Source organism: Anomaloglossus baeobatrachus, chromosome 7 (assembly GCF_048569485.1).
Source record: "Anomaloglossus baeobatrachus isolate aAnoBae1 chromosome 7, aAnoBae1.hap1, whole genome shotgun sequence".
Taxonomy (NCBI): Eukaryota; Metazoa; Chordata; class Amphibia; order Anura; family Aromobatidae; genus Anomaloglossus; species Anomaloglossus baeobatrachus.
Window position 1 is genome coordinate 181488101 of NC_134359.1, and position 11310 is coordinate 181499410.

The window sequence follows — 11310 nt, forward strand, 5'->3', positions numbered from 1 at the left end:
GAGACGCCTTCAGAGTTAATTGCAGCCCTTAGAGTCCCTTGTCCAATTACTTTTGGTCCCTTGAAAAAGAGGAGGCTATGCATTACAGAGCTATGATTCCTAAACCCTTTCTCCGATTTGGATGTGAAAACTCTCATATTGCAGCTGGGAGTGTGCACTTTCAGCCCATATTATATATATAATTGTATTTCTGAACATGTTTTGTAAACAGCTAAAATAACAAAACTTGTGTCACTGTCCAAATATTTCTGGCCCTGACTGTATGCCAGGGGGTCCTGATCAAGCCCCCTGACCGTACGGCTGATGGTTTCCCATGCCTGCCCTCACACACCCAAATTACAACATTTAAGTGCGGAACAAAAAATGACAGAATGGTGTGTTTGAAGGGTTTTATTTTAATGTTCTGCCTAATGCCCGGCCTGAAGACGCGAAGAAACATTTCTCGATGACCGTCTCAGTCTGGTTCTCCTATTACGTCTAATTGTTGCAAGGGACGATGACCTTCTATTTTCGGATACCTCAGTGTTGGCTTCCCCGCTGCATGCCTGATCGTTCCCAGAATCTCTTGATGAGCAGTCCGTACTTCCCTCACGCTCTCCTGAACGAACTACCAGTTCACGGGCCTGACACATGTCTTCGATCGTCTTTTCCCGGTAAAACGCTTCTCCGGGTCGGAATATTGCGGCAGAGTCCATGTCTCGCATACTCTTCGTACCATTTGGCTGGTCACGATGGGCAGGTCGTAACTGTGGAGCAAGACAGGGCAGAATAAGTACATATTTTCGCCATGTGTTTTAAAAATGGTTCGGTGACAAGCTTACCGTAAGTGGAATTGACGGAGGTTGCACGATATGTTCTGGATGGCCCGTCCGCTAACCGTCACGAAGAAGGCTGTTTCCTCTTCCCGGCTCCCGGTGAAGTATGGCCTGATGTTCTCTGCATATGCTTTGAACCACTGAAAAAAATATGAAAGCAGTCAACCGACTTGCACAAGATGAAATGGGTCAAGCGGGGTCGGCAAGCCCTTAAACTTACCGCTTCTTCTTTCTCTGAGAGCACGAAAGCAGCTACTTGTTTTGATGCGATCTTATGTTCCTTAACTCCGATGACAATGTTGCGATTTCCGCGGTGGATGTATTCCGTCCTCTCGTTCCATTCTGCGATCTAAGGGTAAGAGAGAACCGTTGAGACGGTTTGAGCTATCGCACAAGGCCGCGCAGGTCTGGGCAGTACTTACAGTCATGTTCTGTACAGCACAAGGCCTCTGTAAGTGTTTCAAGACCAATAGTGCCTGCAGGTAATGGGTCACTTCTGCGTCGGTTTCAACCATGCTCCGGCTTTCAATTTCCTGTATTCGGCGAATAAATGACGGCTTTGCCACCTCCAGCAGTCGGCGGCATTCCTGGGGTGTCTTCGAAGTTTGCATCAGTAAATCGTACCGCTTGCTAACCATCTCTTTGCACGTACCCTGGTATAATACCTTCTGAATTTCACTTGTAGAGTTCATGAAGAGCTCGCAGGCTCGATAGAGTTGAGGCCTCTCAACGCATATGTCTGTTGAATTCATTTGATACGCGGTGAATCTTCGCAAGTGTTTAAGCATAACCAGAGTTGTCCCCTTGGAGAGCGGCAAGCTACACATCTTCGTGAAGAAAGCCTTGGTCTTGCTGGGTGTTTGCAGGTACTCGAGAGTCACAGCCCGGGGGTTTACGTAGTGGAGGAATCGGGCGACATTTGAGACTTCTGTTTTGTAATTCTGTACCAGGAGGGTGCCCTTCATATACTCGGCGTACGCCCTAAGCATGGGGTGGTTCATGGAGTGACGCCTGTACAAGCCAGCGGTTCTAGCAGCTCTACGGCTTAGGACCGTCCATTGCGTATTCCGTACTCTTTCCGTACTAGCATCGAGGGCCTCCTCGTCGGCTAGGGATTCAGGGACGGTAGCGGTGATTTCGGACTCCAGGCCGGGTTCTCCCTCCAAGTCGGGAACGGACTGAAAAGGGACCGGGTCATATTTGACCTGTGAAGCCGGTTCCTGCGGGCCGAGCTCCGCCATTTGGCCTGTTGCATTGTCGGCACGGCTCTCGGCTACAGATGGCGCATGGATGAAATCAAAACTCGGCTTGCCGGTGACCAGAAACCCGCACCCTTCCAAAAATGCCACCGCCTCGTCCAGGAACGGGAGAGGCTTAAGGTCCCGGTAATGAACGGTAGTACCGTTGCCTGCAACCCGGTCCAGATAGCGCTTGGCCGACCTCAATGCCTCTTGTATCTCGGAGTCAGTCTGTTTCCGCATGCAACCCCTCCTCAGGTGTGTAGCTAGATACCGGCTCGCCCGGTGGCAAACGGCACACGTAAGGGGTGTTCGTCGGTGTCTGTAATGTTAGAAGTGTAAAGCGTTAAGTGCTGCCGTCTTATGTCAACTAATTCAGAGCATTTATTCGGTAAAAATGGACATTTACTCACTGTTTCATCGTGCGCGGGAGCAGATGGCCGGCCTGTGCGAGCTGCTCTGAGGCGACACCGGTGTGAGGTAAATCGAAACTGCACCTGGAGAGGTGATTAGAAGTTCACGCCAGAACCAGGGCGGCATCCTATTGGCTGTGACGCACAGCGCTGAGTCATCCCCTGGGCTGCCATCCGCACAGTTGAAAAGCACCCACAGCGGTGATAATTAGACTCCTCGTAGACCGTTAACTTACCTGTCGGTGGATTTTACGATTGTCCACTGGTAAAACTGTAAGGGGCACTTTGCATGCTGCGACATCGCAGGCCGATGCTGCGATGCCGAGCGCGATAGTCCCCGCCCCCGTCGCAGCAGCGATATCCTTGTGATAGCTGCCGTAGCGAACATTATCGCTACGGCAGCTTCACATGGACTCACCTGTCCTGCAACCGTCGCTCTGGCCGGCGACCCGCCTCCTTGTTAAGGGGGCGGGTCGTGCGGCGTCACAACGACATCACACGGCAGGCGGCCAATAGGAGCGGAGGGGCGGAGATGAGCAGGATGTAAACATCCCGCCCACCTCCTTCCTTCCGCATATCCTACGGAAGCCGCAGTGACGCCGGTAGGAGATGTTCCTCGCTCCTGCGGCTTCACACACAGCGATGTGTGCAGCCGCAGGAGCGAGGAACAACATCGGACCGTCGCGTCAGCGTAATCATGGATTACGCTGACGCTGCACCGATGATACGATTACGACGCTTTTGCGCTCGTTAATCGTATCATCGAGCCTTTACACACTACGATGTCGCATGCGATGCCGGAAGTGCGTCATTTTCAATTTGACCCCACCATCATCGCACCTGTGATGTCGTAGTGTGCAAAGCCCGCCTAATACTGGTAGTTGTTAAAAGATTTAGCAAAATGGCTCAATTTACAGCATTTCCTGCACTTCCGAGTGCTAAGACTTTGGCACAAGTGTTTTTCAATGAGATTGTAAAACTTCATGGGCTTCCCTCTGATATTGTATCAGATCATGGGACCCAATTTATATCAAACCTTTGGAAGACATTTTGTGCTCGTTTTAGGGATTTATCTCTAATTTTCGTCCACCTTTCAACCACCGTCTAATGGGCAGATTGAAAGGGTGTATTAAAAGCTGTAGACATTTCTGATGTGTTTTGCTTCCAGAAATCAAGAGGATTGGGTCTCTTATTTACCCTTAGAGGAGTTTGCAGTGAATAATAACCATCATGAATCTACAGGCAAGTCCCCATATTTTTCGGGGCATATGGTTTTCACCCTCAATTTTGCACCTTTTACTGGAAACCATGTCTCAGGAGTTGATGGGGCAGATCAGTTTTTTCCATCCATTTCCTCTGTGTAGCGGAGGGTTCTATGAGGGTTCTCGTAAATAATTTGAGGGTAATGGATTCCAAATATAAAACTATGACTGAACATAAGCATTTGGCTGGTACGGACCAGTGTGTTGATTACATGGTGTAGTATGTACTAAAAACATTAAACTGAAGGTCCCTTCTTGGAAACTGGGAACAATGTTAATCGGTCTTATAAGATAGCGTAATTGCCGTTATCAATCCGATATTTCACCTCTTATTGCCACCTACTTTTAAAATTCATAATGTGTTTCACTGATCAGTCCTTAAAAAACGTGTTGTTTTTTTCAGAACAAGCTCCGTTACCTCCCTGGTTGTTGTTGATGGGAATCTAAAGTTTATAGATTCTTGCTTTGTACACCGGTTTATTCAATACTTGGTACATTAGAACGGTTGTGGTCCACAGGAGAGAATGTGGGTACCAGCATCTGATGTTCCTGCAATCATGCTAGTCCGGTCTTTTCATGACTCACATCCATTTAGGCCTGGTCCTGAGGGTCCGGAGTCCACTCTTAGGAGGTGAGGTACTGTCACGAGGGTACCACGACAGAGAGTGGTCTCCTCTATGTCAGGTGCCAGAAGATCGCAGCGCATGCCTATGTGCACACTTGCATAGGTTAAATCTGCTAGCTGTTCAGATTCCGCTTTGTCCACTGCTACAATGGTTAAGAAGCTTGTTTTTTCTCCTAACTCAGGATAAAAAGTCTGATCTCTGCTGTTCTGATTTTCCCACTCACTTCTGCTATAAATACTCTCCTCTCAGCTCAGGGAGTTACCAGTGATAGCTTGGCTATACCTAGCTTTCAGAATGGACTAGTGAGCTGTGGACTAAGAAGTCATTTTTGGAGCTGTAACCACAGATTTCTGCATGGAAGTTTGTATGGTGTTTTCCATTCCTTTAATATCTTTAGTTTAGTCATTTTTAGTTTTAGTCAGTTTTAGTCATTTATCCATTCCCTTTACTCCTTCCTGTAGCTTGGTGTGTTTTATACGATTGCTATTTCTTTTCCCCCTATCTGTCTTTTCCCCTCTGTGTCTTTAATCCAGACCAGGATTAGTGTACTTGCTGTCCTGCGCATTAGACAGGGCCATGTTCAGGGAATGACAGGGATAGGAAGGTGATCGCTGCACGGGAAGAAGAACCCATCTAAGAAAGTCAGGCAGCTCAGGGTTGCTTAAGGTAAGTGTCGAGGGTTGTAACACCCTATGTTTTCAAGGAGCAGGCGCTTATCTCATCTTGCCTTGCTCCAACCAGCCCCATTGTAGGAGTGAGACAACCAGGAGCTGTCCTAGAGTGGTACCTGGTGCCTATCATATACCAGTTTGGTGAAGACTGGGTAGTCACTTAGTCACACACCTCTCAGGGTAAGTCTGGTTCTGGGAGCAGTAGCCACACTAGTATCACTGGCCTCACTATTTTTAGGTCTACAATGGACACTGTCACTGCTCTAGTTGAGCATCTGCAGAATCTGTCACTGGAGGTGGCAGATCTGCGTTCGGTGATATTGAAATCCCCCTCATCGACCCTGGGATTTGCAGCTGCTACTTCCATACGGTTCCCACCTGAGCCTAATTTAGCTTTGCTGGATAGGTTCTTTGGAGGTAGGAACAAGTTTGTTGTGTTTAAGGAGGTCTGTAAACTTTACTTTAGGCTTCAACCACTCTCCTCAGGTACTAAGGAACAGTGAGTAGGGGATAAGTATCTTTCTCCTAAACTAAGACCCCCCAACCTTGGGCTTTCTCTATCCCACCCGGTTCTCAGTCACTCTTGATAGTCAAGTTTTTTTGTGCTTTGGGGCTCATTTATGTCTATCCTGACCGTGTTGCCCTAGCTCAGTCATGGCGAACCTTTCACAGGTCGAATGCCCAAACTGTAGCCCTAAACCCAAATTTGTTTTGGTGCCAACCAATCCTATTATGTAACTAACTGATTTTAACCTTACCTTTGCAGTCTTCTCTTTTCCTCAGCAGGGGGCATCACGCTCATGTGTGCTTACCACACATTGAAGCTCAGCCTCTCCCACTGCCCTTTCCAGACACAGCAGTTGGACTGATCTTTCTGGAAAAAATTGCAGCATATTAGAGAGACAGAGATTTTAGCAATAAATGCAATCAGCTTTCACCCTGTAATCCACATCTACATTTCATAGTCTGAACATCTTGAAATCCCATAAAGATGTACGAGTTGCTCCCCTCCATTTTCATTGTGTAGTTATGTCCCCCTTCCTGGGCCACTTCCTGGTAAACATGTCCCCCATAGTGATATATATTTCCTACATTCTGGTATATTTTTCCCCATCATGGCCCCATCCTGGTAAATGTACCCCATCCTGGTAAATGTTTCCCCATCCTGGTAAATGTTTCCCCATCCTGGTAAATGTTCTCTTATCCTAGTAAATGTCCCCCATCCTGGTAAATGTACCCCATCCCGACATGTTCCCCTTCCTGGTAAATGTCCCTCTTCCTAGTAAATGTACCCCATCCTGGCATGTTCCCCCATCCTAGTAAATGTTCTCCCATCCTGGTAAATGTTTTCCTTCCTGGTAAATGTACCCCATCCTGGCATGTTTCACCATCCTGGCATGTTCATGCTGGCATGTTCATGTTTCCCCACCCTGGCATGTTTCCACATCCTGGCATGTTTATGTACCCCCTTTCTGGCATGCTCCCCCATCCTGGCATGTTCATGTATCCCAATCCTGGCATGTTTCCCCATCCTGGCATGTCTCCCCATCCTGCTATGTTTATGTACCCCCATACTGGCATGTCTCCCCCTTCATGGCATGTTTTCCCCTTCCTGGCATGTTTCCCCCATTCTAGCATGTCTCCCCCATCCTGGCATGTTTCCCTCATCTTGGCATGTTTTGCCATGCTGCCATGTCTCCCCATGCTGCCATGTTTCCCCAATGCTGACATGTTTCCCCCATGCTGCCATGTTTACCCTATGCTGACACATTTTAACAAGCTGCCATGTCTCCCCATGCTGCCATATTTCCCCATACTGCCATATTTCCCCATGCTGCCATATTTCACCATATTGCCATTTCTCTCCATGCTGCCATGTTTCCCCGTGCTGCCATGTTTCCTCGTGCTGCCATGTTTCCTCCGTGCTATCATGTTTCCTCCGTGCTGCCATGTTTCCTCCGTGCTGCCATGTTTCCTCCGTGCTGCCATGTCTCCCCGTGCTGCCATGTCTCCCCATGCTGCCATGTCTCCCCATGCTGCCATATTTCCCCATGCTGCCATGTCTCCCCATGCTGCCATGTTCCCCCATGCTGCCATATTCCCAAATGCTGCCATGTTTCATCCGTGCAGCCATGTTTCCTCCGTGCTGCCATGTTTCCTCCGTGCTGCCATGTTTCCTCCGTGCTGCCATGTCTCCCCATGCTGCCATGTCTCCCCATGCTGCCATGTCTCCCCATGCTGCCATGTCTCCCCATGCTGCCATGTCTTCCCATGCTGCCATGTCTTCCCATGCTGCCATATTTCCCCATGCTGCCATATTTCCCCATGCTGCCATGTCTCCCCATGCTGCCATGTTCCCAAATGCTGCCATGTTTCATCCGTGCAAACATGTTTCCTCTGTGCTACTATATTTCCCCCGTGCTACCATATTTCCCCATGCTGCCATGTCTTCCCATTCTGCTAATTTTCCCCATGCTGCCATGTTTCCTCCATGCTGCCATGTTTCCTCCGTGCTGCCATGTTTCCTTCATGCTGCCATTTTCCCCCATGCTGCCATGTCTCCCCATGCTGCCATGTTCCTCCATGCTGCCATGTTTCCTCCGTGCTGCCATGTTTCCTCCGTGCTACCATATTTCCCCCATGCTGCCATGTTTCCCCATGCTGCCATATCTCCCCAGGCTGCCATGTCTCCCCATGCTGCCATATTTCCCCATGCTTCCATGGTTCCCCCACGCACCTTGGTACAGCCGCACACACTTTAAAAAAAAAACAAAGAAACAAAACCCCTCACCTTTCAACACATGCTCCACCGCTGCGCGCCGCTGGGTCCTCAGTTCACGCAAAACCATACGGTGTCATTACGCCGGCGCCACTTACTGACACTCCCGCCGTCTCCTAGGCAACATGCCTGCGGCCTAGGAGAGGAGTGTCAGAGCGAGGAGAAATGTCTCCTTTGCTCCAACACAACTTTGAACTGCTAGCGCGATCAAAATAGCTGAATGAGGTGACAGCGCGGGTGCTGACGGAAAGGGCTGTGAGTCCCCAGTCTGGCACGCGTGCCATAGGTTCACCATCACTGCCCTAGCTGAATCTAAACTACCCATATAGGAGCAAAAAACAAGATAACATTAAAATCATTTTTTTCCCCTCATCCTGGTAAATGTTCTCCTATCGTAGTAAATGTCCCCCATCCCGACATGTTCCCCTTCCTGGTAAATGTCCCTCTTCCTAGTAAATGTACCCCATCCTGGCATGTTCCCCTATCCTGGTAAATGTACCTCATCCTAGTAATTATACCCCATCCTAGTAAATGTTCCCCTTCCTGGTAAATGTACCCCATCCCGACATGTTCCCCCATCCTAGTAAATGTTCTCCCATCCTGGTAAATGTTTCCCTTCCCGGTAAATGTACCCCATCCTGGCATGTTTCTCCATCCTGGCATGTTTCTCCATCCTGGCATGTTCATGTTTCTCCATACTGGCATGTTCATGTTTCCCCACCCTGGCATGTTTCCACATCCTGGCATGTTTATGTACCCCCTTCCTGGCATGTTCCCCCATCCTGGCATGTTCATGTACCCCAATCCTGGCATGTTTCCCTATCCTGACATGTCTCCCCCATCCTGCTATGTTTATGTACCCCCATACTGGCATGTTTCCCCCTTCCTGGCATGTTTTCCCCTTCGTGGCATGTTTTCCCCATCCTGGCATGTCTCCCCCATCCTGGCATGTATCCTTCATCTTGGCATGTTTTGCCATGCTGCCATGTCTCCCCATGCTGCCATGTTTCCCCAATGCTGCCATGTTTCCCCCATGCTGCCAAGTTTTCCTATGCTGACATGTTTTCCCAAGCTGCCATTTCTCTCCATGCCGCCAAATTTCCCCATGCTGCCATATTTTCCCATGCTGCCATATTTCGCCATGTCTCTCCATGCTGCCATGTTTCCTCCGTGCTGCCATGTTCCCCCATGCTGCCATGTCTCCCCATGCTGCCATGTCTCCCCATGCTGCCATGTTTCCTCCATGTTGCCATGTGTCCCCATGCTGCCCTATTTCCCCATGCTGCCCTATTTCCCCATGCTGCCCTATTTCCCCATGCCATATTTCCCCATGCTGCCATGTCTCCCCATTCTGCTAATTTTCCCCATGCTGCCATGTTTCCTCCATGCTGCCATGTTTCCTCCGTGCTGCCATATTTCCCCCATGCTGCCATGTCTCCCCATGCTGCCATGTCTCCCCATGCTGCCATGTTCCCCCATGCTGCCATGTTTCCTCCATGCTACCATATTTGCCCCGTGCTGCCATGTTTCCCCATGCTGCCATGTCTCCCCATGCTGCCATGTCTCCTCCATGTTGCCATGTCTCCCCATGCTGCCCTATTTCCCCATGCTGCCCTATTTCCCCATGCTGTCATATTTCCCCATGCTGCCATGTCTTCCCATTCTGCTAATTTTCCCCATGCTGCCATGTTTCCTCCGTGCTGCCATGTTTCCTTCATGCTGCCATTTTCCCCCATGCTGCCATGTCTCCCCATGCTGCCATGTTCCTCCATGCTGCCATGTTTCCTCCGTGCTACCATATTTCCCCATGCTTCCATGGTTCCCCCCACGCACCTTGGTACAGCCGCACACACTTTAAAAAAAAACAAAGAAACAAAACCCCTCACCTTTCAACACATGCTCCACCGCTGCTCGCCGCTGGGTCCTCAGTTCACGCAAAACCATACGGTGTCATTACGCCGGCGCCACTTACTGACACTCCCGCCGTCTCCTAGGCAACATGCCTGCGGCCTAGGAGAGGAGTGTCAGAGTGAGGAGAAATGTCTCCTTTGCTCCAACACAACTTTGAACTGCTAGCGCGATCAAAGTAGCTGAATGAGGTTACAGCGCGCGTGCTGATGGAAAGGGCTGTGTGTCCCCAGTCTGGCATGCGTGCCATAGGTTCACCATCACTGCCCTAGCTGAATCTAAACTACCCATATTGGAGCAAAAAACAAGATAACATTAAAATCAATTTTTTTATTGAAAAATAATAAAACCGTAAAAAGAGAGAATGTACAGAAAAATGCTTAAGGCTAGGTTCACACACTGCGTTCTTTTTGACGCTTCGTTTTTGTGCATTTTTTGCGGAAATAACCGCACAAAAACGCACCCGCAGAAAAAAAACGCGGCAAAAAATGCATGCGTTTTGCCGCGATTTGGTGCGTTTTTTGCTGTGTTTTGCTGCGTTTTTGCTCACTGCATCTTTAGGCGTTTTTTATCAGTGAACAAAAAAAAGGTCTGATGTAATTTCCTTCTTCAATATGTTCTTCATTCTCCACTAGTGTATGCAGGAGAGCCGACAGCTGCAGAACTACAAGGCTCAGTATACTCCATCCAATAGTGTATGCAGGAGAGCAGACAGCAGCTGCAGAACTACAAGGCTCAGCATGCTCCATCCAGGACTGTATGCTGGAGGGAGAGTCAAGGGGAGCAGACCTACAAGGCTCAGCATCCTCCATCCAATAGTGTATGCAGGACAGCAGACAGCAGCTGTCGAACTACAAGGCTTAGCATCCTCCATTCAATAGTGTATGCAGGACAGCAGACAGCAGCTGTCGAACTACAAGGCTTAGCATCCTCCATTCAATAGTGTATGCAGGAGAGCAGACAGCAGCTGTCGAACTACAAGGCTCAGCATCCTCCTTCCAGGACTGTATGCAGGATTTCTTTGCGCCCCCCCCCAACAAAAAAAATGATGTGGGCTTCGCCATATTTTTGTATGCTAGCCGGGTACAGCAGGCAGGTACGGGCTGCCCCCAACCTCCAGCTGCCTATTTGTACCCGGCTGGGAACCAAAAATATAGAGAAGCCCTTTTTTTTTAATTATTTCATGAATTTCATGAAATAATTAAAAAAAAAAAATGACGTGAGCTTAGCCTAATTTTTACTAGGCAGCTGGGGATTGGAATCCACAGTGCAGGGTGCCCATGCTTTCTGGGCACCCCCGCTGCGAATTGCAGTCCGCAGCCACCCCAGAAAATGGCGCTTTCATAGAAGTGCCATCTTCTGGTGCTGTATCCAACTCTTCCAGCTGCCCTGATATTATCAGCTGGCCCTAAGCCCGAAATTCATGGTGTCACGCCAATATTAGGCATGGCCACCATGAATTTCTAGTAAAGATAAAAAAAACACAACACACAGAAAAATATTTTTATTAGAAATAAAACACAGCACAATTAGTGACTCCATCTTTATTGAAATAAAGAACCCCCCTCCGCAGTAATCCTGGGTCAGGGTCCCGCGCC